The sequence below is a fragment of the Ovis canadensis genome, chromosome 23 (assembly GCF_042477335.2).
Source record: "Ovis canadensis isolate MfBH-ARS-UI-01 breed Bighorn chromosome 23, ARS-UI_OviCan_v2, whole genome shotgun sequence".
Classification (NCBI taxonomy): domain Eukaryota; kingdom Metazoa; phylum Chordata; class Mammalia; order Artiodactyla; family Bovidae; genus Ovis; species Ovis canadensis.
Genome location: NC_091267.1, coordinates 45409148 through 45434189, shown reverse-complemented (window position 1 = coordinate 45434189; position 25042 = coordinate 45409148). Strand labels below are relative to the sequence as shown.

Genomic DNA, 25042 nt, shown 5'->3' with positions numbered 1-25042 from the left:
TTGTAGGAATAGCCCTGGAATTTTGTCACAAATCCTGTGGTTTGCGAACTTCTCTGGGCTTCCTAGATGGCGTGGTAGTAAAGAATTCACCTGCAAGGCAGAAGACCCTGGTTCAATCCCTAGGTCAGAAAGATCTCCTAGAGAAGGGAATGGCTACCGACTCCAGAATTCTTGTCTGGAGAATTCCATGGACAGAGGAGCCTGATTTAATCCCATGGCTAGAGTTCATAGGGTTGCACAGAGTCAGACAGGACTGAGCAACTAACACTTTTACTTACTTTCTCTAGATAATGAGTACAGTGGGGGCTGGGCCCCTGTCTTTTACATTTTGGCTTCCCTCTGCAGTGCCGATAATAGTACTATTCAACTATTAACCTTGAAATAAATTTTGGCTAAAATGAATCCGTTCTCAGGAAGCCACAAATTAAAGGTTTGCCCCCTGCAACTATATGCCTTGGAAAGAAATATTAAAGACAAACCCCCTTACATATGGCCCTGCTTTCACCTGTCAGGGCTTTGTCAAGAACTGGCAGTCCTGTTGATTGATAAATCCCACAGTGCTTGGCTGGTCATCGCCCTGCCCACCGTGAGACCATTGGAAACTCCCCCTCCTTGCTATCATTTGTCGCTGGCTCCAAAGCTAGAATCACTCAGTAGTAAGTTTTGGTTTTAAGGCTCATGCAGAAGTATTTTCATTTGTGTCCTTTTTTTTTCCATCTGACTCTAATCCTTCTCAACTTCAGATCTTTGCACAAACCTCCCGTGTTATCATTGGGGAGCTCTGGGCTCAGAGCTAAGGTAGGAAGCAAAAAGGCCCAAATCTGCACGTTTTATTTCATTGGTACATGTAGTTAATCCATCTGCAAACTGTTCATTGGATAGCATTGCAGGCTTCTCTCTCTGGGAACACTAAGGTATGTGTATTCAACAGTGGAAAATAAACATAAGATTTTATTACAAAGTGCCACCGCCGCTCCTGGCATGAGTAATTTGTGCACCTGCATTTTTAAAATGTTTCAAAGTTTTTCCCCTTGGTGGCTTCCGTGGTAACACACATTCACTTCCTGGCCGTCACAGCCTGGGCCTTCTAGGCGCCTGTCATGTCTACCCCTGCTTCCGCAGAAGCCACTGTCTTCAGAGCAGATGCAGTGACCGCCCCTGGAAGCCTTGGAGGGTAAGGGTACCTGTGTTGTCCTGATGAATGCCTTCCTCCCAAGAATAGGCAAAAGTGTGGGAGGGTTAATCCTTAGTGCAAAGGGGGTGGGGGTGGACTTTCAGGGGAAGAGTTAAGGTCTGATCTGCCCTCCCCAGATTTGGGAATGGTTTCTGAGGTTGCCCCTCCTCCACACCCTTTGCTTCTCAGTCTGCTTTTTCATAAGCATAGGAACCCCATCTTTTGTAGCTCATCACTGAGGTTCTTTAGCAAAGAAGATGATACAGTGTGAACCAGACAGAACTGGGACACCCAGTCAGCCAGAGAGCCTAGAGAATGACAGGAGTATTGGGGGAGGAGGGCGCTATGATTCCAAATGGGGTTCAGCATCCTGGCTATCTTTTCTCCTTTCCTTCCCCTTCTTCTGCATGATTCTGATTTTCGCAGGTGTCTGTGTGCTCAGCACTCACTAACAGTTTCCCCTGCAATATCTGTAATCTCCTGGAAACATTCCTTGAAGCCTTGCAATGTCCCCCACAACCACCCAGAAGGCTGGCAGTTCCAAGTCATCTTTGGCACATTCGTGCTTTCTTAAAGTCATATCACCACATATGACACTCTCCTCCCTGCAACGGCAGGTCTCAGAAGATGATAATAATGACCCAGCACTACACCAACTTGATCGTTAGAGTTTCTGCTCTCTAAGCAGCACCAGGCACATAACTTGATCTAAAGAGTATTTATTTATCTGTCCAAGGATGCAAATGGAGACAGAGGGAGTGCCACTGATGGAATCACGGGGTGTGAAATCTTCATTGTTCAATGTGATCCACAGCCATGGAATGCTTGTTTCATTTAAATAATACCGGGTTTTCAAACACTGCACACCATCTGGCTTGAGAGCTGCCTGACTCAGGCACAGGAGTGGATGGTTGTGGCATTTTGAATAGTTTAACTGCAAACCTGTTCTGGTTTTGCTTGAGGGTTAGTAATGGAATAGTTGCTTTCAATGTTGAGGATCAAGTCCCTTATTCTTGCTGTGGGTGCAGCTTCTATTGACCAAATGGCCATCTCTGAACTTGACTGTCTAGGAGAATAATTTTAATAGGGTTCTCTTGCAGAAGAATAAAAGAACCTCACTTTGATATCCTCTGTGATGCTTTGTTGTTGTTTAGTCCCTAAATTGTGTCCAACTCTTTGCAACCCCATGGATTGCAGCAGTGCCAGGCTTCCCTGTCCTTCACGTTCCCCTGGAGTTTGCTCAACTCATGGCCATTGAGTTGGTGATGCCAGCCAACCACTGCATCCTCTGTCATCCCCTTCTCTTCCTGTCTTCAGTCTTTCCCAGCATCAGGGTCTTTTCCAATGAGTCAGCTCTTCACATCAAGCGGCCAAAGTACTGGAGCTTTAGCTTCAGCATCGGTCCTTCAAATGAATACTCAGGATTGATTTCCTTGAGGATTGACTGATTTTATCTCCTTCCTGTCCAAGGGACTCTGAAGACTCTTCTCCAACACCACACTTCAAAAGCATCAATTCTTCGGTGCTCAGCCTTCTTAATGGTCCAACTCTCACATCTGTATGTGACTGCTGGAAAAACCATGGCTCTGACTATATGGAGCTTGTGGGCAAAGCGCTCCCTCTGCTTTTTAATATGCTGTTTAGGTTTGTCATAGCTTTTCTTCTGAGGAGCAAACATTTTTTAATTTTGTGGCCACAGTCACAGCCCTCAGTGATTTTGGAGCACAAGAAAAGAAAATTGGCCACTGTTTCTACCTTTCCCCATCTGTTTGCCATGAAGTGATGGGAGCAGATGCCATGATCTTAATTTTTTGAATGTTGACTTTTAAGCCAGCTTTTTCACTCTCCTCCTTCCATTAGAGTGGTATCATCTGTGTATCTGAGGCTGTTGATATTTCTCCTGGCAATCTTGATTCCAGCTTGTGCTTCATCCAGCCCAGCATTTCGCATGATGTAGTCTGCATGTAAGTTAAATAAGCAGGGTGACAATATACAGCCTTGATGTACTCCTTTCCCAATTTGGAACCAGTCGGTTGTTCCATGTTCAGTTCTAACTTTGGCTTCTTTACCTGCATGCAAGTTTCTCAGGAGACAGGTAGGATGTTCTGGTATTCAAATCTCTTGAAGAATTTTCCACAGTTTGTTGTGATCCACATAGTCAAAGGCTTTAGCACAGTCAGTGAAGCAGAAATAGATATTTTTCTGGAATTCCCTTGCTTTTTCTATGATCCAGCAGATGTTGGCAATTTGATCTCTGGTTCCTCTGCCTTTTCTAAGTCCAGCTTGAACATCCAGAAGTTCTCAGTTCACATGCTATTGAAACCTAGCTTAATGGATTTTGAGCATTACCTTGCTAGCTTGTGAGATGAGCACAATTCTACAGTAATCTGAACACTTTTTGGCATTACCTTTCTTTGGAATTGGAATGAAAGCTGACCTTTTCCAGTTCTGTGGCCACTGCTGAGTTTTCCAAATTTGCTGACATATTGAGTGCAGCATTTTAACAGCATCATCTTTTAGAGTTTGAAATAGCTCAACTGGAATGCCATCACCTCCACTAGCTTTGTTCATAGTAATACTTCCTAAGACCTACTTGTCTTCACATTCCAGGATATCTGGCTTTAGATGAGTGACCACACAAATGTGGTTATCAGAGTTATTAGGACTTTTTTTGTATAGTTCTTCTGTATATTCTTGCCACTTCTTAATCTCTTCTGCTTCTGTTAGTTCCTTGCTGTTTCTCTCCTTTATTGTGCCCATCTTTGGATGAAATGTTCCCTTGGTATCTCTAATTTTCTTGATGAGATCTCTAGTCTTTCCCATTCCATTGTTTTCCTCTATTTCTTTGCATTGTTCACTTAAGAAGGCTTTCTTATCTCTCCTTGCTGTTCTCTGGAATTCTGTATTCAGTTGGGTATGTCTTTCCCTTTCTTCTTTTCCATTTTGCCTCTATTCTTTTCTCAGCTTCTTTTCTAAAGCTATGATGCTTTAGTCAAATTATAAAATTAAATCCTGGGAAAGATTTCTCAAGGAATCCCCTAGAAGTTTCTAACTGGCTCCTCTGCTAAGTCCTGCCTTAAATAGAAGTATGAACTTCATCCCAAAGCAAAGATGCTTGCTGTTGTCACTAAAAACCACATATGCACAACACATGCAGACCTGCATTTGAGCACATGCACACCCTATTTGTTTGTGGAGAAATCAGAGGCTTGCTTCGATGTAGTTATCTGGATTGTCTTGTGCTCAGATTGCTCATGTAATGTTACTCTGCATGTTTGCTAAGTCACTTCAGTCATGTCCGACTCTGTGGAACCCTGTGAACTGTAGCCCACCAAGCTCTTCTGTCCATGGGATTCTCCAGGCAAGAATACTGGAGTGGGTTGCCATGCCCTCCTCCAGGGGATCTTCCTGACCCAGGGACCGAACCTGCATCTTTTATATCTCCTGCATTGGCAGGCAGATTCTTTTACTCTGATGCTGCTGCTGCTGCTGCTGCTAAGTCACTTCAGTCGTGTCCGACTCTGTGTGACCCCATAGACGGCAGCCCACCAGGCTCCCCCGTCCCTGGGAGTCTCCAGGCAAGAACACTGGAGTGGGTTACCATTTCCTTCTCCAATGCATGAACGTGAAAAGTGAAAGTGAAGTCGCTCAGTCGTGTCCAACTCTTCGCGACCCCATGGACTGCAGCCCACCAGGCTCCTCCATCCATGGGAGTTTCCAGGCAAGAGTACTGGAGTGGGGTGCCACTGCTTTCTCTTTTACTCTGCCTACAGAACATGATGAGCAGACTGGTGATAACTGAGGAGAAGGCTGTCCCCTTCAGCTGGGTCGAGTGGCTCTTGACAAATATCCCTTGACTTGGATTCATTATTGCTCAGGCTTTTTCCTCAGTTTTAGGCAAAGAGGCTATTTAAATTAATCATCTCATTGATTCAGGGTGAGGATACTGGATTTGGATAAGTGATGCTGTTAAAATGAACCCTACAGCTCTAGTTCCTTCATATAATAAAGGCCTCCTGTTCTTCCCATCATGTTCGTATATGATCTGGGGGGTGAGGTGAGACTCTGTACAATGATGCCAGCCAGGGGGCTGGTCTGTGTCTTCTGTCACCTCCATCTCTACCACACAGCTCCAAGGTAGCCTCAGAAAGCAGGAGAGAAAAGAGTATCTAGAGCATATGCAGCCACTCGACCTGCCTTGACTTAAAAACCCTCCTCGGTACAAAAGGGGCAGGGAATACCTGCTCACGGGTGCCAGGCAGGGGGCAGGTCTCACCACTGATACCTTGCCTTCATTATCTGGATAATTCACGAGACAAGATCCAGCTCCAATTACAAATAATCGTTCCATTTCTCTTCTCATCACATCTTAGTGCTGGTGGAAGGAACACGTGCAGAAGGCCATGTTCTTGAAGTTTTCCTTCTTGGGTACAAATTTAGTACCTTCCACAGGAGGGATGGGCTCAAGATAAGTTGTAAATGGACCTGATTATAGTTATGTTATGACCACACACGTGCCTGGGGTGTTCTTCAATCTGTCTCAACCACTTCAGTCTGGCTTAGTGATTCTTTACAGTAGCAAAACTTCTTTCACTTGTAATTTGAAAAAGGCACTATAAAATCAGGCTATAAATAATATTTCATTAGTAGTTTCAAAGGCATTATGTTTTGAAGCATGATACTAGCTTGAAGTGAAGTGAAGTGAAGTTGCTCAGTTGTGTCCGACTCTTTGCGACCCCATGGACTGTAGCCTACCAGGCTCCTCTGTCCATGGGATTTTCCAGGCAATAGTACTGGAGTGGATTGCCATTTAGTTTACCATACCTAAATCCTTCCCATTGTCTATTATTTAAGCTTGCTTTTGACATAACTACTCCTAACATAATGTTTCTGACATACCAGGCCTATGTTATTTAAATGTTGATGATACTGATAATATGTTTTTCAGTCATTCTAAAATATTTCTTATATTAGTGACTTGTCTTGTCTTTGAAACTGTGATTGGAAACAATAGAATAGTGAAACTCCTTCAAGAGTTTTGTTAAATGGTATTTGGACCACTTGGAATAGAAGCTACATTGTTCTTAGCTCCAAGTTTCATATGTTTGTATGCAGCCGCTTTCTTGTGTCTGAAATAAATTTGCTGTAGTCTTTGTCTCCATTCTAAACGTACTGTACAAACAAGGGCCTGCTTCTCGGGAGAGTAACCAAGCCAAGGATGTCATGTTCCATCTTGATGATGAAATGCAGATTTGTTGTTAAAAGGCAAAGTCTTCATTTTCAAAAGTGGAATAGAAATGATGCTTTAGAAGATTTTAGCTAATGAAATTTACCCTCTTCTCCCCCTCCTAAAAAAAAAAAGAAAAAGAATTTAGGGATATACTCTGGAGCTTAGCCCAGAGTATTTCATTTGGCTTCAAAATGCATACGTTTTCTTTTACTTCATCATCTTGCCTTATGGTATTTTATTGTGCAGAGGGTAGCAAACCAATGTCGATCACCTTGTTGAGCTCAGGACCACTGCCTGCTTGGTTTGCCTGATTTGTTTCCATGGCTTGTGGCTGTTGAAGCTGAACCTGTGTGGTTTCTGGCTGGTCCAAGTTGAGGAAGCTGAACCCAAATGGTGCCGTCGCTCTACAGCCTCTTCATTAGCCCAGACGTGTCTGTCAGGTTCCCTCTCCCCTGTGTAGTCCTTTCTTCATCTTCTTTGAAGTCATTTGTGCAAGATAGGAGGCTGGGAATGCCTCTTCCCTTCCAACATTTCTATCAGCTTAGGCTGAGTTTTCAGTTTGGACTCTGCTTTGGGAGTTTCTGGAAAAGGAAATGGCAACCCACTCCAGGGTTCTTGTCTGGAGAATCCCGTGGACAGAGGAGCCTGGTGGGCTGCTGTCTGTAGGGTCACACAGAGTCGGACGTGGCTGAAGCAACTTAGCATGCATGCATGCATTGGAGAAGGAAATGGCAACCCACTCCAGTATTCTTGCCTGGAGAATCCCAGGGACAGAGGAGCCTGGTGGGCTGCTGTCCATAGAGTCGCATAGAGTCAGACATAACGAAGCGACTTAGCTTGCATGCATTGGGAGTTTCTAGGCTTTGAGAGGATATACTTTTCCAGCTCACCAATGAGTCTGGGAAGATGTTTTTTTTTTCAGCCTCCTCAGTCAGTTCTCCACAAATATCCAAACATGAAAGTCTCATTTTGCTCTTTTGTTTCTGTTCCCATGGCTTGGGTGAGCCACAGTGGATGCAGGTTGCCACTGTGGACAGGACGAGGAGTACAGATGAATGGAGCTCTCCAGCTCCATTCAACACAGCTGCCCTCAAGTTACCAAAGGCTTGTGTGGAGATAGCCCTGTGAAGAGGAAGGTTCTGCAGGGGAACCTGCCAGAACCTCAGAAGATGCAACAAACTCAGTTGCTGGGAGAAGCATCCACTTTCCTTCCTGTGGGGTGCTGGGGAGCTAGGCATCAAATAGTTTTTTGGGTTTTTGTTGTTGTTTGTTTTCTGATTTTTTTTTTCCTGCTTTGTTACAAACTCCAGTGTGACTTTGAAAATTCAGTTTCAGACTGTCCCACGCATCTCTCATCCTCAAGACCAGGAGGGAAGAAATCAGACCCAGGGTTTCACCAGGATAGTAGTACAGTGGAATGGATCAACCAAGATGCTTTTAAATGCCTGCAGTTTCTCAGTGCAGAAGAATGCAGATGAGGCATCTGTTAGACCAGCGTGGTGGTCTCCAGGTGCCTAGTGGCTCTGGGGAAAAATATCAAAGAACCTCTAGGAGACAGACAGCAGCGACCCACACACCAGAGGGGTCCCATCCGAGGCAAGGCTACATGGCTCACCCTGATGTTAACGTGGATGAAGGAAGGGACTGAATGACATTCCCAACCCACAGTGATTCCATTTCATCATTTTGTACACATACATTCACGATGTGCTATATGTTATATATAATTTACTAAAGCATGCTTTTAAAAATAGATTTGAGGAGCATGGAGCCCCCAGAAGCGTATGTTATTGTACTGGGCTTGAGTGTCTGCTTCCCTCCCACAGGGGACTGCTGAGGGTCTATTTGAGGGCATGAATATGGAAAATTCAGCTCCAGCTCCCCCACCCCGCTCCCCAAACAGCACTGCAGAACTATGCTGAGCTCCTGTGGTTTGGAAAGAACAGATGCAAGAGACAAAATAAGTAAAGAAGGAATTTGGGGAATGGGTCCTAAGAATCACCATGTTTCCTATCACTCGCAGAAAATGCATCTCTTTTCAGGGGTACTGTACATCTGTGTGGCTCCAAACCACCAATTATTTTTCCAAGCAGCCTAATTACAGCCTTCTCCTGAAAATGCCAAACACTCCGATGAAATACAGCTTCAAAAACTTTCACTTACGTTAATTGGTTCCAATTACTCAGACCTACTTTGGCCCCCCCAAAAACATGCGAGCCAAGTTCTTTTTTTTTTTCCCCTCTCTTCCCATTCACTTTTTCCAGAAAAAACAGTAGAGAGCTACCCCCTGAATTCTACATATTTTATTAGAACACGACCTAACAGGACAGGAAGTATAATTGAAGGAGGCGGGGAGGACCCTGTCCCGGTGGACACTGACCCTCCACATCTGCACGGGCCCTGAGAGGCCACAGATGTCACAGGCCTTCCTCTCGAACCACTCTGAATGTAATCTGCTGGGCTTGGTTTGCTGACTGTATATGCACGTCAAAGACTGTGGCCATGGATTATTTATAAGATGTTCACTTCCAATTAGCGCCACTTAAAACGTGAGCTTCAAGTTGGCACATGCAGCAGCCGCAGTCTGCTCTGAAAGGTTGGGCAGGTCAGGGGTGGTAAGTAAGCCTCTTGCTGAGAGAGTGTGCACACGTTAGCTGAAGTAGCATTTGGAAGCTGCCCTGTTTGCAGACAGACTCTTATTTCAGTTAGCAGCGCTTTATGTGACATCATGAAAGACATACAAGGGCCCTTTTTCAGGGCCAGATCCAGGATGGATCTGGGAGCCGTGGGTCGTTTGAGTCCATGACTCCTCAAGCGCCCACTTGGAGAATCAGCAGGTCTCATTTCAGATCTGTGTCTGCCTCTGTGGAAAACCCCCATTTTCTAACATGATTGAGACTCACAGGCATTGCCTCTTTACTCCACGATCTAGTATGGTGGGAAGAACTACTGGGAAAATCAGTTTAATTTACCCATTTTAACCAAATCTAATTAACCAAATTTAATTAACCCATTTGCTGAGGTTAATGAAACCCTTGTTAACTTGAGTCAGGAGGGGCATGAACAGGAGGGCCTTTGAAGCTCAGATCCCTAATAGGATCCATGCCTTTGGGAGCCGTGAACCTCGCAAAGCCAGGGTAAGGAGGTTGGTACTTTGAATCTTTTCTCAGGAAGGGAGTCAAGGGGGCATTCTGCAGAGACAGTGGACAGCACTCTAGTCTCTCCTAAAGTTATTCAGAGCTTGAAATTGTCATTTAGTCTAAAACCCAGGGGATTTCAGGTATCAAGGGCATATCCCATAAAATTGCAGTAGGTCATTCCTTTGCCAAGTGGAAATGACCTGGGGTCCACTTGCACTGTCTAGTAGCTGTCCTGCTGTTCCATATTATCAGAAGCCCCATTCTCAGTTAAGGGTGTTTACGAGGCAGACATCCAGACCCAGACTGATGGTTCTCCTGCCTGGAGTTCAGGATCAGGACGATGAACTGGCAAGATCACTGTGTTTTAGTTGGCAGGTGTCACTGTCGCAAAACTCCCCTTCATCTGGCATTGGCTGAGAGCCCCATCCACTGACTCAACTCAGGGGCTTGAACACCATGCAGTCTGGTGCCCTTCTCTCCTCTGTGGTGGTGTTTCTTTAGTGGTTCCTGAACTCTTCTGAACCTTGGGAGACAGCTTCCAAAGCATGTCTTTAGCAGGAAGGTGGCCCCCCTCTTTTTTGGAATGTCAAGTTTGATCCTAGGAGATAAAGAATTTAGAACCTTTGCACACGTGGAGAGGCTAGGAGCTGAACAGAATCTTCTGCAGTCAGAGTGCATCTGCCAGGACTTGGAGGAGGTTGAGAGTAGAGAGCGGCGGGGTGTGGGGGGTGTCTCAGAATTCCACTGGCAGTTTTTTCCTTCTTGATTCAAACGATGGTGTGATCTGTTCAGGACTGATCTGGCCAGGAGGAGAGGTTTGAGGCTCTCACACATCACTGAATGCAATGGGCTCAAAATCTAGGGTTGAGCAAGGAGGGGCTCAAAGTAGCTTAAGAGGCGTTTTGCTCCTCTCAGAAGGCTGTTGCTTCCAGTCACACTCTCCATGTCTGTGACCTTGAGTTCAAAGTATAGAAACGCCAAGTGAAGCCTTTCTGTTCTTTAAAGGGATGTGTTCAGTAAGCCCCCTCCTCCCTCAGTCTTTGGAAAGAAGAATGTACAAAATGCTAGATAAATGGTTTTATTCCTGATCCACCAAACAGGGAAGGGAAGAAAGCAGCTGAATGCAATAGAATGGATTTCCGTAGGATGGAACAATGTCAGTGGGAAAACACAGTAACAAGATTGGGATCAGATTTACCACAAGAGCAGAGCTTTTTCTGTACTGATTATTTAAGTCTTCTTCAAAAGAATTTTCCTGAGATGGTAGAAAAACTCAATGAAAAGGCTTCATTTCTTCATTTATGGGTGGAGATGGAAAAAATACATTAAAAAAGTATAACAAAAACGGACATTATGAGATATAGAAAGTATTTTGGGAGTATTTTCCTGGAAATTTTCTAGTCTTTCAGAAAGTGCTCTTTTCCTAATATGTCTCGAGTCTTCTCCATCTCCCTCATACATTGTTTAGATAAAGGCCTCCAAATGACTTTTAGCCATCATTCTGAAGCAAAAGTGGTTTAGGTGTACCAGAATTGAAATAGTTCTATGTTAATGAATTGATAAAGTGGTATTCCTGTTGGGTCCTTTTTATCCTTCCCTTAGAGGGTCAGCGAGGCCAAGAATTCATTCATGGAGCAAATATTCAAGCCTACTGTTGGAAATACAAAGGAATACAGGGGATGCATTTTGTTCTCAGGGAATGATTAATCTAGTGATTTAAAGAAGATCAACACACAAACAAGGTTGAAGTTCCTACACATTGCCAACCACAGGCAAGTCAAGTCAGTATTGACTTTATTATCCAAATCAGCACCAGAGTGATCATTTTCAGACATCATGGGGGCAATCAAACACACACAGGTGCCACGCACAGCACGAGGATCCTGGAGGTATTTAGTGCTCATCTACATCCTCTCCCGAGGCTGCTGGTCCCAGAACCATGGGGGGAGCTGATGTACTCAGGGCCACAGAGCTTCAGGTGACAGAGAAGGGCTGGAGCATACATTTCCTTACTCCAATTCCAGAGCTCCCATTCAATTTCATAATGAAAAGTTTATTTCACCTCAGCTTTCCTTTGTGACATTCCCTTAACAGCACTGAGATATGAAACCCAAGATGCGCGTTCTGGTCTCTGGGTCACCCTTGACCAGCCATGAGTGTTTAAGCAAGATGCAGACCTCTCTAGATTTCAGATTCCTCATCGATCAGATGAGGTAATTAGACTTTTCCAGTGCTCGCCACACTTCTCCATCAAAGTACCTCTCCTAGCAGAGCAGAGTGGATGATGATCGGAATAAGAGTTTGGAGGTGTGTCAGTAAGTGGCTCCCTACAAGCAAGAAATGCATTTGAAGTGTTGGGATTTGTCATAGTGGTTTGTGTGACTTCTGCATTTTACTTAATATATCTGTGTTTGTTTTCATGTAAAAGCAATGTTTGAAATGTCTTACTGTCAGTTGGAGTTAATTTGCCAAGGGGAGCCGGTTTATCCTGGGGTGTAAGGGCGGGGTGGTATTCTACACTTCTTTCCTCCTCATGGATACCCTGCTCTGTGTCCATGTTTCTTATTTCGCCCTGCACTCCTCTTCCTGGCTTCAACAATGTAAGCAGCTTTCTCACCATGGTGTTCAGTGGCACTCAAGAATGCCTGTTTGTTTAAGAGAGTACCTGAGAGGGAAATTAGCAACCTAGGCAGAGTGTCTAGAAAAGGACACAGATATTTATCAGATGGAAACAGGAGGCTGCTCTTCTAGATAAGATCGGCGGCTAGTTCATCACCCTGGACTCTATCTGATGGAAATCTGCCTTGGTACTGAGCCACATTTTAATACTTTTCTGGAAAGAGGTGAGCCGTGGATGTTGTTGTTGAGTCTCTAAGTTGTGTTTGACTCTTTGTGACCCCATGAAATGCAGCATGCCAGGCTTCCCTGTCCTTCACTATCTTCCGGAGTTTGCTCAAACTCATGTCCATTGAGTCAGTGATGCCATCCAAACATCTAATCCTCTGTCACCCCCTTCTCCTCCTGCCCCCAATCTTGCCCAGCATCAGCATCTTTTCCAATGAGTCAGTTCTTTGCATCAGGTGGCCAAAGTATTGGAGTTTCAGCTTCAGATCAAAGTCCTTTGAATGAATATTCTGGGTTGATTTCCTTTAGGATTGACTGATTTGATCTTGCTGTCCAAGGGACTCTCAAGAGTCTTCTCCAGTACCACAGTTTGAAAGTAAAAGCTGTGACAAACCTAGATAGTGTATTAAAAAGCAGAGACACCACTTAGCTGACAAAAGTCCATATAGGTAAAGCTATGGTTTTTCCAATACTCGTGTACAGATGTGAGAGTTGGGCTATGGATAAATATTTGGATTTCAAAGACACTAGATTAAACCTCTTTGAAAAAAAATGCAACATTACCTCTTATTCAGATGCAAATCCTTTGAGTACCTCAGCTTGCCAACACCAAAGCAGAGAATCAGTTTCTAGTTTGATTTTCCTCCACTCCACTCCTCTCTGACTGTGGCTCCCATCACCTTCTGGGTGTATATGTGTTGGGGGAGGATTTAGGATAGAGGGTGAAAATGGGGATGTTTCTCACCCAGTCCTGGGCAGTGATCAGCAAGGACAGGGAGATCGGCCAAATTTCTTGTCTGCTGCAGCAGCAAAGCCCTTCTCCCCAGTGGCTCTTCCAGATGGAAATTACTCAAGTGTTCTGACCATTTCCCAGAGAGTGAAGTAGACAGGATGAGGAGGCATGTTCGCTCTTTTGAGCAAACCAAGCCCACGTGCATCATGCTGCTTGCGGGCATCCTCAGGCACCTTGCACACAGTAGGTACCCAAGAATGGCTTATCAGATTCACGAATCAGTGCTAGTTCATCACTGAAACGTTGGCACATGGCTTATGAAAAAGAAAACTTGAAAACCTTAAAACCCAGTATCTCAGCTCAGGTTTAGTTTCAAATCCTATAAATATTTAGAGACTAACAAACAGCTCTAGATGAATCTAGGTTGTGGAATTTAGGCTCACCAAGTGGTTTCAACTCTGGTTAAAGAGTCCAAGCACAAGACAAGCTTTCTAAAAATACTGATGCCCAGGCCGCACTCCAGTGTAACTGAATCAGAAACTCTAGGGAGGGACCTGGGTATAGGCAATTCAATTTTTTTTTTCCAGGTAATTCTGGGGCATAAGATTATGAATGACTCATCTAACCAGGCAGGTGAAGTCATTTTCCCTGGACCTCCCCAGGCTGGGGGTAGTGCTGGCTTCCCATCCAATCCTGTGCTCTTTCCCACACACCCCAGCAGCCCTCCTTTACCCCTGTGGCCTGTGGGAGAACTTGAACTTTTCCACTGGGAAAAGGGAGCAGTTGTTGACCCACTAACCCCCTGGAAACAAGTGCTTCAGCACCATGGGAATTTTCCTGGTCCTATTTGTGGAAATGGTCCAACGTTGGATGTTTTTCCAGGAAAGGATATTATGAGCAGGGTCCCTTTGGTAACTGCCTATAAGCATTATTTGTGAGGCATGGGAAGATTCTAGCCCTAAAATATCCCCTTTGCCTTCAGTTACTTATGCTGAAAGGCATCTCCCAGGAATATTTAGAGGGGGTTAAGATAGATTACTTCATAGAATATAAATGAGGCTGTAGGTGACCTCTTTTCTCTCTGCTAGTCTAAATGAAGGGCTGATCATTGGAGTACCTAGCACAGTGCTTGGCCCTAATAGTTTTACAATATGTATATGGTAACTTTTTACAGTTTAATTGAATATTTTTTATTTTATTGAAGTATAGTTGATGGTTGCTGCTGCTGCTAAGTCTCTTCAGTCATGTCCGACTCTGTGTGACCCCATAGACGGCAGCCCACCAGGCTCCACTGTCCCTGAGATTCTCCAGGCAAGAACACTGGAGTGGGTTGCCATTTCCTTCTCCAATGCATGAAAGTGAAAAGTGTAAGTAAAGTTGCTCAGTCGTGTCGGACTCTTTGCGACCCCATGGACTGCAGCTCACCAGGCTCCTCTGTCCATGGGATTTTCCAGGCAAGAGTACTGGAGTGGGTTGCCATTGCCTTCTCCTAGTTGATGGTACAATGTTATATAAGTTGTAAGTGTATGATGTAGTGATTCACAGTTTTAGATGTTATTGTAGTTACTGTAAATTACTGGCTACATTCCCTGTGGTGTGTAGTGCATAGCTTATTTTGTACATAATGGTTTATATCTCTTAATGCTACACCCTCATATTTCCCCTCCTGTATTCCCTTCCTCCATTGGTTACCACCAGCTTGTACTCTGTATCTGTGAATCTGTTTCTCTTTTGTTATATTCACTGGTTTGTTGTATTTTTAAAATTTTACATATAAGTGACATCATACAGTCTTTATCTTTCTTTATCTGACTTATATCACTTAGCATAATGCCCTCCAAGGCACTTAGCAATATACCCTCCATCCATATTGCTGCAAATGGCAAAATTTCATTCTTTTTTGTGGCTGAGTAGTATTCCAGTGTGTGTGTGTGTGTGTGTGTGTGTGTGTGTGTATTCTACATCTTCTTCATCTTTCTATCTGTTGATAGACACTTAGGTTGCTTCCATAGCTTGGCAAGTACAAATAATGCTGTTATGAATATTGAGGTGCATATATCTTTTTGAATTAGTGCTTTTGGGTTTTTGGTTATATAGCCAGGAGTGAAATTGCAGGGACATACAGCAGTTCAATTTTTAGAACTCTTATGTGTAAGAAAACCATGCTGGGTTTAGGTACATTGTCTAATTTAATTATTACCACCGCACTTAGGAGGTAGTTGTTATTATCCTTGTAATGAGGATATACATTCTGAGACTCACATTCTAATTCTGATGCCTATGGGTTTCAATGAAACCAGAAGATTCTCTGAGCTCAGACTAACACTTTGGCTTCATTTATGAAATGGGCCCTTGACATAAGAGGGAGGGGGCATGATTTTCTCTGGGGATGCCTGATATTTAATTGTTTATCAAAGATTCAAGCCTTATAAACATTAGTGCATCAGCTTTTTCCAAAAGTGGAAAAACCAAAGCCTTTGAGTCTCTTGGTTTGGTGTTCAAATCCCAGTCTGATCATTTTCTGGCTGTTAAAGAAAAAAAGGAAAAAAGACTGAACTCGTATGACCCCCACTCTCAGAAGGAGGGAAGAAGAGAGGGAAAAAAAGAAGAGATGACGAGGGCAGGGAAATGGAGAGTAAGGAGGAGTATGCAGAAGAAGGGAAATAAAGAAAAAGAGAAGAGAGGGAGCAGTGGCGGGGGGTGGGGGTGGGGAGGTGGAGGAGGACCCTCAGAGTGTGATGGGAGGCAGGAGCTGGATGCTGTGGGGACCTAGCTACGCTGCACCGCAGGGCGTAGGACACTCTAGAGGAGCAGTGCTTTTTACTTTTAAAAGTTTTTATTTTTACTTTATTCTGCTTTACAGTACTGTATTGCTTTTGCCATACATTGACATGAATCAGCCACGGGTGTACATGAGTTCCCAATCCTGAACCCCCCTCCCACCTCCCACCCCACATCATCTCTCTGGATCATCCCCATGCACCAGCCCCAAGCATCCTATATCCTGTATCGAACATAGACTGGTGAGAAGTGCTTTTTAAAGCACATTTCATTCTTTTCTTTCTGTGTTTATTTTAATTGAAGGGTAATTGCTTTACAATATTGTGTTGGTTTCTGCCAAACATCATCATGAGTCAGCCATAGGTATACATATGAAAGATGCCAAGCAGAAGACCAGGAGCTGCTGTGAGGAAGAGAAGACTCGCATTAGGAACAAACAGGTGGAGGCAGGTCTGAGGGAGGGTTCCCACAGACCCAGGGCCGAGGAAGAGTGGAATTGGTTCCAGAGGAATTTGGTGACAGAGAAGATGCAGGAAGCAAAAGGAAACGTTGGGTCAGTGAAGGCGCCGAAGGGCTTCTCTGTAGGCCAGAATTAAAGACATTGTAAAAGTGAAAGGCATAAAGCAGAACACTTTTGACCAGAAGAATGTACCTCTTTGAAGTGTCTGCCTCCCAAAAAAAGTATGTCGTGGACTCTAGCTTTTGAAAAAAAGGAGAAGGAAAAAAACTGGTCCAAGTGAATCAAAGGAAGTGATAAATCTGCCTGCACCCCTCCCCTGAAACAAAGTACGTGGAGCTTAATTAATGCATTTAGCTACCTGACCAGCAAAACCTCATTTTCAGTCCTGTCTTGGGGCCTCATCTAATTCAGGAGTTCTGGGGAGAGGAAAATCACTTTTAAGTGCTGCCTCTGAGGATGACCATGAGTGTTGTTAACTCCTTGGGAAGAAACCAAACCCATATATTCAGTGTATTATAATGCTTATAAGTGTCTTGTTGAAGGAAGTGTCCTCTAATATAGAGACATGGGTCATGAAATAAGGAAAAGTAAGCAGATTTGGGGAGGTGGAGAGACACTGGCAGAACTAACAGGACTGCTCTTAATTTTCAGACCCTGGACAGTGTGGGAGGGAAGGTTTCAGACAGGAAAAGAGGTAGAGAGGACACGGACGATGTGAGGTGTCTATTGTGAGAACCTGAGAAGAGAAAACGGAAGCCACTCAGAGATGGGGCCCTGTGAGAAGAAAGGGATTGCGTCACGCTAAATTGGAAGGGGTTACATTTCTAGAGAAGGGACAATACCCACAGGCGATGGAATCAAGCACCAAGTATTATACCGACCTGGGAGAACCAGGGAAGAGGCTACGGATGAGCAAAAATGGGCAGGTCCACTATTTCTCCGTGTCTTTCTCCTGTCTCTCTGTGCTTCTGCTGTCTCTGGGGCTGTCTCTCTGACTCAAAGCTAGCTGAAATGGCAAGAAGCAGTATTCAAAATTTTTTAAAAGGCAAAAAGTAACATCACAGGCAAAGGTGGGACCATTTACACAGAACCATGTCTTTTTCTTCTTTTTTTTTTTTTCCACTTAGGGAGATGTCTAAGAGGATAGGTGGCTGTATCAAAGATTTAGAAAATGATGGTCAAGCAGATATTTAAATAAATGGCAAGAGTAGTGCTTCTTGCATGTAGATACATCTCTTAATTTCTTTGTTATTTGATTTCAGAACACTGGAGCGTTACTGAGGTTTACTCATAAATTTGGAGGAGAGTTTTTTGCACATTGGGCCAACCCTGCCGAGGAAGGCAAGGAGAAGCCAAGGGGCATGGCAGAAAGAGCACGGAAATGGGGGTGCCAAAGCTCTGGCTCTTTTCCTTTGCTCTTCTGGAATATTCAGCCTTGGCATGTCACCAGACTCAGTTTCGATTTTTCCCATTAGTATCAGGACTAGGTTATCCCAAAGATCTGATTCTAAAAAGCTATTTTTCTAAATTGGCCTCTCATCAGGAACTGGTTAACAAAAATTTAGAGGTTTGACATTTTCATTATCTCCTGATATCTGTTTCAAAAAACTGCTTTCCGTTTATTGGCTTATGAATCCAGGAGAAATCGCATTGGTTGTACTTAAGCCTTCCTTTTGCTAATATCCTGTCAAGATGTGGTTGAGATTTATAGTTCTTTCTAGGCAGCTCCAATATAGTCTTCTTGAAGAGAAAGTAGCTTCAAAGAGCTGTTCTGTTCCTGTTCTAATACAATAAGTACAAGGAGCTGTCTCTCAAATAGCCGTGGGCCAGGCCAGCTCTTCCTGGGTAGTTGGTCATATTTCCATTGGAAAGACAGTGGAGACGGGCAGGACTAAAAGCTGGGTGCTTCTCTACCGCCCCTCCCCCCACTCACCCTCTATGTGTTTGGGGTAAATTATTTATACTTCTGAAGCCTCAGTTTCCTCATCTATGAAACTAAGATAATAACTGTGTTTCATAGGGTTATATGTATGAAATGCAATAACACAAAAAAACCACTTAACATTATGTCTGATCCAGAGTACAGAAAATGAATGTAAACTGTAATTGTAATGGAAGGGATTGGGGGCAGGAGGAGAAGGGGACGACAGAGGATGAGATGGCTGGATGGCATCACTGACTCGATGGACGTGAGTCTGAGTGAACTCCGGGAGTTGGTGATGGACGGGAGGCCTGGTGTGCTGCGATGCATGGGGTCACAACGAGTCGGACATGACTGAGTGACTGAACTGCACTGAACTGAACTGTCATTAATACAGTTACCAGGAACTTCTTAAATTATAATGAGTAGCCTCAAATTAAATTCTATTCGCTGCTCTCGTGGTTTGTGACTCAGATGCTTTCTTCCCTCCCCTCTCTGATTCTCATTGCTGAGTAGTTACATTAAAAATGTAACAAGCTGAATATCATTTAATAATAACAGTTAATTCAGGAGAATTATTTTCTCTCTCTTTTTTTTTAATCACTTTTGTTCACTCCACCTACCTTTCTGTTGGGGTCTTCGGGGTTAATGAGGAGCAGCTTTATACTTGGATAGTTGGTTAATCACCAAGTAGAATGTGGGAAGAAAGCTACTCAGATGCTTTTCATCTTAGCATCCAATTCCCAGGGAACTCTGGAAAAAAATTTTTTTCCTCGTCTAAGGCCACCTACAGTATTAGGTAATTATTAGAGCTGATTGCATATCAGAGCCTAAATACAGTGTTATAGAACCGTGCTTCACTCATTCCCCCCTCACGGCAAATGAATCAGAAGCACTGCCATGTATTTTTGAAGAGTAAATCTTTGTGCTAATTAATTATATTAATATCAACATGTTGATATTGATATAATTAGCACAGTGGATGACACTGATATAATTAGCACAAATATTTACTCTTCAAAAATAAGTGGCAGTGCATATGCATATAATAACCTTAATAATAACACTGAACAGTTATAGCACCATTTTCTCCAAGGAGCTTATAAAAATACATAAATAGCAAACAAACCAAAACTCAAACCTCTTTGAGAATTTTAATAGCATCACTGAGCAAGGTTGAAGGGGATGACTTGGTCAGAAGAAAGCCCATGAATAGATTCTGATGGGAGTCTTTCCCCAAAATGAAGTGACTCTCCAAATAGCTCCTGATAAGCCTAAAACTAAGAGCTGCACCAAATTATGTAATGGGATTGAAATTGAAAAGGAATCCTTCTCTTTCCTTATTCTAATTAATGTTCAGCTAATCTAAAGCCACAGTGATTTGGTTTTAAAACTAAACAGAATTGGGTAAAAGTAGGGGTGTCAGCGAGTAAGACAGAAAAATATATTTGGGCCATCCTGTCTTCAGTGTCTTTGACCTAGAAAGACCATGGGCCCACTGGCCAGAAAACCTGTCCCTAGGTCTTTCTCTCCTTTGTTTGATGATACAGGCTCCATGCCTCTTCAGATAACTGTGACAGCAAGAGCGCGTTTGGGATGACTGTGTGCGGTTCCATGAGAGGAGAGGGTGGGCATGGTGCCTAATGGTTCCATTGGCACTCTGCTGTCAGGGGCCTCTGAGAACCAACTTTCCCACTGTGTTTGTGATGGGAGATATCAATCTCAACCAATTTCTTATTCCTTTATTTGAGCACAGGCTAATCGAGTCATACATTTTCTTACCGTAACAACCATATCAACAGCCACCACGGTTTTGAAGCCGCTGTGGCACACACACGTATCTGCCCACACAAATACACAACACGCACACCACCAAACAGAGCCTCGAGTTCAGATGAGCTCACTGATGAACATGGTAGATACAGGCTGGGAGACTTTTCCAATATGTTGTGTTTTATAACACTCTGATTTACTGGCAAACCTCTGAAAAGGAAGCATGGTTTTACGGACTGACAGAAAGGAACATGCGTTGTGTTAACCCTCTTTCCCCCCGAGGATGGACTCCTGTAATGGACCATTCCAGATGTTCTGCTGCTTAACACCTCTTTGGACGTGAAGATTGCACAGCAGGAGGCAACATCTGGGGGAAAAGAAGACTTAGAATATTGGTGTGTGCCTGGTATGATTCTTGGGTAGATTCTTCTTTTTTCTGACATGGACCCTTTTTTTTTTTTTAAGTCTTTATTCAGTTTGTTACAGCACTGCTTCTGTTATTTATGTTCTGTCTTTTTTGGCTGCAAGGTATATGGGATCTTAGTTCCTTAAGCAGGGGTTGAACCCACATCCCCTGCATTGGAAGGTGAAGTCTTAACCACTGGACTGCTAGAGAAGTCCCTAGTCTCTTGTAGATTAGTATTTTTAATTTCTGGGTGCACAGCAGAGAGGTAGATCAATATTTCTTCTCGAGTTTTGAGTTTTGAATTATCTAAAGAATTTTTCTTTCTTGCATTCGTGCAGTTTTAGAATTCCAGATATAAACTGACCTTCCTCATTACCCTAAATTGTATGGTGTTGCAACTTCTTATTTGATAAAACCGCTTTGGTCTTTCAATAAAGGGCTTCGTTGTTATCATGGTGAGAAATAGTAGACAGTCTCATGAACATCATTGCTCGGACTGTGCTTGGTTCTTGGATCGGGGGGAGGTTGAATTTCAGTCCTAATGCTTATGATTGTTTCATTTCATTTTGACATTGTAATTGAGACAAATCTCTGCCAGTTCCCCCATGCCCCACCTCATCACCACATCTCTATATTCTTGCTTCCAAGTTTAATCTTCCACTGCAATTTGAACGTAACAGCGTTGGAGTGGATGACACATACAGTAATCATTTTGCATTGTAGCCTCAGTCCGTGACGTTTTGCAAAGCAGGTATCCAAAGGCACACACTGAACTCATTTTGCCAGTGTAATCTTGCCTTTTAATAGCTTCCTAACAGGGTATCCAAAGAAACACTCTGGAAACATTTTGCCCTCCTAATTTCATGTTGTAATGACATCAAAATGTCATAAAGCAATTACCATCCCAAGCACAAAATCTTTAGAAGTTACTTTCTCCATAGGCTCATTAACTTCTTTCTAGCTTTAATATCTTGATTGTTTAAAGAAATGTTCAATGCTAATTGAGAGACTTCATTTAAAATTGAATACCATTTATTTAGCACAGACTTTCTTTCTGTTTCTGTCTCCCTCTTTCAACCCATTTGCACTAGGCTAACAGGACCCTGGATTTATAGATGCATACACACCTTTTGACCTCTCCAGCTAAAATTCGAAGTGGAATTGATCTGGTACAATGCAAAAATCAGCATAAAGCCCGGACTGCTTCGAGGACAAAGGGATCAGTAGATACTGAAGATGTCCTTGGTAGCAAGGCTGTCCCAGAGCTTCTGCAGTGGCCCCAAAATACCAGGCTGTGTCCCTATTATGAGACTTGGAACAAACGTGAGGTGCTTAATGGGAGAAGTTCAACACAACCATCAGCCTTCAACTCCCTTTATTTCTCATGATTGAGATCTGCCAGGCGCATTTCTTCAAATGAAAAGTCTAAATCCAGAGAACCGACAGTGACAAATTGGATTCAGTCTCATTCTGTGATACCGGCTGTGATTTGCAGCTGTCCTCTCCTGCAACATATACAGGAGGAGTCTGAGCTTGTGTTTTTCTGCGGGCTGTCTGTCTGAAATAAATAAGGAATGGGGAACAACCTCGACAACCTTTTCTACAGAAGCATGAGGGCCAATTTGCTTCTCCCACACATGCCAGGTAATCTTCATATCTTAACCTTTAGCTCTCAGAGCACATTCTTATCTGGATAATGGAAGGGTTGGAAATAAGCTCAACTCATTTGCACAAAGCAATGCCAAGGAGTCACGGCCTCTCTACTCAAATCAAGAGATAAGATGGCCTCTGACTTTCTCTATAGACTCTCTGTCCAAGACTAAATAACACAGGGATGTTCTTGCCAAATATTTTTTTCTTCTGTTTTGAGATCCCTCCAAGGTGACCTATAGAGCTCTTAGCAACCAGTTTAATCCTTTACCGATGGTGGAGAGACAAAAGGATTGGTTCAGATGTTTGAAAATAAAGCTAAAACTGGGAGGGGCTACTTGGTTAATAATAAATAGCAAGAAAGATATATGAATAAAAATAAGCATCTTAATGATTTACCATTGCTATGAAACCAATAGGTTGGTGATCCAATTCGATATCCGCAAATTTGTATAATCCTCGGGGTAAAACAATTTAATGGGCTGTCTCTTTTATAGTTACAAAAGGCCTTTCATGTGATCAATTATACATAAGAGTACAATAAATGTAACTTTCTTCATACTAATCACATCTAACTTAAATTCTCTTGTTGGTCTTTGGAGTGTATGTAGCATTCCCAATAAAGTTTTTAGTTCTGACTCTTACCAAAAGTTAATCTGCCCAGAACTTCCAAGTAAATCTTCAATACGAGGGACTTTTTTCCACACTAAATAAAATGGTTCAGACAATACACTTTGTTAGGAAACTACTGCCTCCTCCTGTTCTGGTCCCTTCTACAACACGACAATCCTGCTGCTTTAGTCAGCCAGTGGGCAGTGGGGGGTTGGTTTGATTGTCTTTCTTCTGTTTGGTTTTGTTTGTAGTTTGTTGGAAAGGCAGCCTAGCACTGTGTTAACACTGTCACCCGAGGCTAGCAAAACTTGTCTAAGAGATGGAGATTGCCAGTCTTCACTCCAGTGACAGGTCCCAGGAGGCCGTCGGACCCTCCCAGATTCCTATAAAGCCCAGATTCCCATCTGTTTTATTAGATGTTTAATTAGTTTGCTCCTCTATGAAACCAGAAAGTAAAATGAAAGCCCTCATCATGAACCACTTAAATTAGAGGTAAAGGTCACAAAGACTCTAAAGTTAGCGAAAAATAAGAAATGACTAAATTCCCCGAATTGCTTGAATGAAGAAACTGATGCTTGACTATGAGTTAGTTGATTTAATAAACTTTCTTGTAGCCACTACCAAGTACCAGAAACTGTTCTAGGTGATATAAATGCAGTCATAAGATTTAACTCTGTAGCACTTCAAACAGTAGAATGAACTTCAAGGCATTCCCCTGTACCTACACACAATGTATAGACAATTCAAGTATGAAGCATCTCAGAACATAGAGAATAGGACTGAAGAAAAATAATAGGGAAAGGCAGTGGATATATATTTTTTCCCAAGCCTCCAAGCATAAAATGAAAGATATATGAGATAGGAGATTTCTTAAAGTCCCAGTTGGGAGATTAGTTAATCCCTTGAGGATTAATTTTAGGGCTGCACATCCTGAGAAAGTTACATTATGTGGAAATTTAGGAAAATCTAGGTCTAATCACTAAAATAAAAGATGGGAGTGTGTGTGTGTGTGTGTGTGTGTATGAGTGTGTGTAATTTGCCTGAGATTATCTAAGAAAGCACATTCTAAAGACTCACTTGTTGCTGCCTTGATCCATGATTTTGGCCTCTCTAGTGAGGTTTGCTAAAGAAATCAGGCTGCCAGCAAAGTACAGCAAATTGGGAAAATGAACTGGAACATCATAATCTGCTTCAGCTCTAGCAAAGAAAAAGACATCTGGTAGACCACTTGGAAGCCAGCCAGTGATGAAGACTTCAATTAAAATAAAGAACATGTCCTCAGGAGAGCATCTCTGAGCTCAAGAAGTTATGAGTCCAGTGTGCTACTTGAAAGCCAACTACTAGAGAAAAATCATTTTCAAATAAAGCAATACAGAGAAAGCAAGCTTTGAATTCTTTCAAGTAACCTCTTCCTACATGTACTGTCCCAATTGATGACTTAACAGGAGCTGGGGATACCACCACTCAGTGCTGGAAATAGGGTCTCACACAGGAAATGAAGCTGAATGTCCCCATAATGTCTCTGTCAGTGTTTGTTGCTCAGTCATGTCTGACTCTGCGACCCCATGGACTGTAGGCCATCAGGCTCCTCTGTCCATGGCATTCTCCAGGCAAGAATACTGGAGTGGGTTACCATTCCTGTCTCCAGGGGATCTTCTCGACCCAGGGATTGAATCTGGGTCTCCCGCATTGCAGGCAGATTCTTTACCCCCTGAGCCACCGTGGAAGCCCCATATTGTCTCTGGGGAAGCTGTGGAGGGTGCCATGGTGGAGCTGAGCATGGGTGGACTAGAGGTTGGGGGACCTAGGTTCCAGTTCCAACTCCGCCACTTTTGATCCTTGAACCTCGGGCAAGAGACTTCATCCTTGTCAGTTTCTATTTTCCCAGCTGAAAAACAAGGATAATAAAACCTACCTCATAGGACTAAAGAAAGAAATACACCATATATTCTATGGAAAGACATTTAATACAATGCTTGTCGTATGTTAATACTGTGGCTACAGTATGTTAAAGAGAATAAACCAGAGAGAAGAGAAATTCTTTGCTAAGATAGATTCTTTGCTAAGAATCAGGTGTTAATTTTCATAGTAGATAAACAGAATCTCATGCAGACAGCATCGATGAAATAAACACCCAGACTTGCAAAATACTGTTGTGCTTTCCTGAAAGAAGTATCATGCAGCTATGGAAGAGATAAAAGTGTTTTGTAGCATCCCAGACACAGACTCAACGATTGAACGTAGACACCACTGGACACATAGTCAGCAAATTTCCACTTAGGAAAAGGAGTCAGTGGTCAGTGTTTGCAAGGTAATGA

At 43.1% G+C, this 25042-nt stretch overlaps 1 long non-coding RNA gene across 2 annotated transcripts; it reads left to right on the top strand.

Moving 5' to 3' along the window:
• Nucleotides 1-1033: 1033 nt before the first annotated feature.
• On the top strand, nt 1034-24743 carry LOC138428257 (uncharacterized). 2 transcript variants are annotated; one of them, XR_011252361.1, is made up of 3 exons: nt 1034-1174; nt 14331-14488; nt 21554-24743. It is a non-coding gene; the product is annotated as an uncharacterized lncRNA (long non-coding RNA). The 2 variants fall into 2 exon arrangements; XR_011252362.1 differs by having other exon boundaries at nt 1059-1174; nt 14326-14488.
• Nucleotides 24744-25042: the final 299 nt, after the last annotated feature.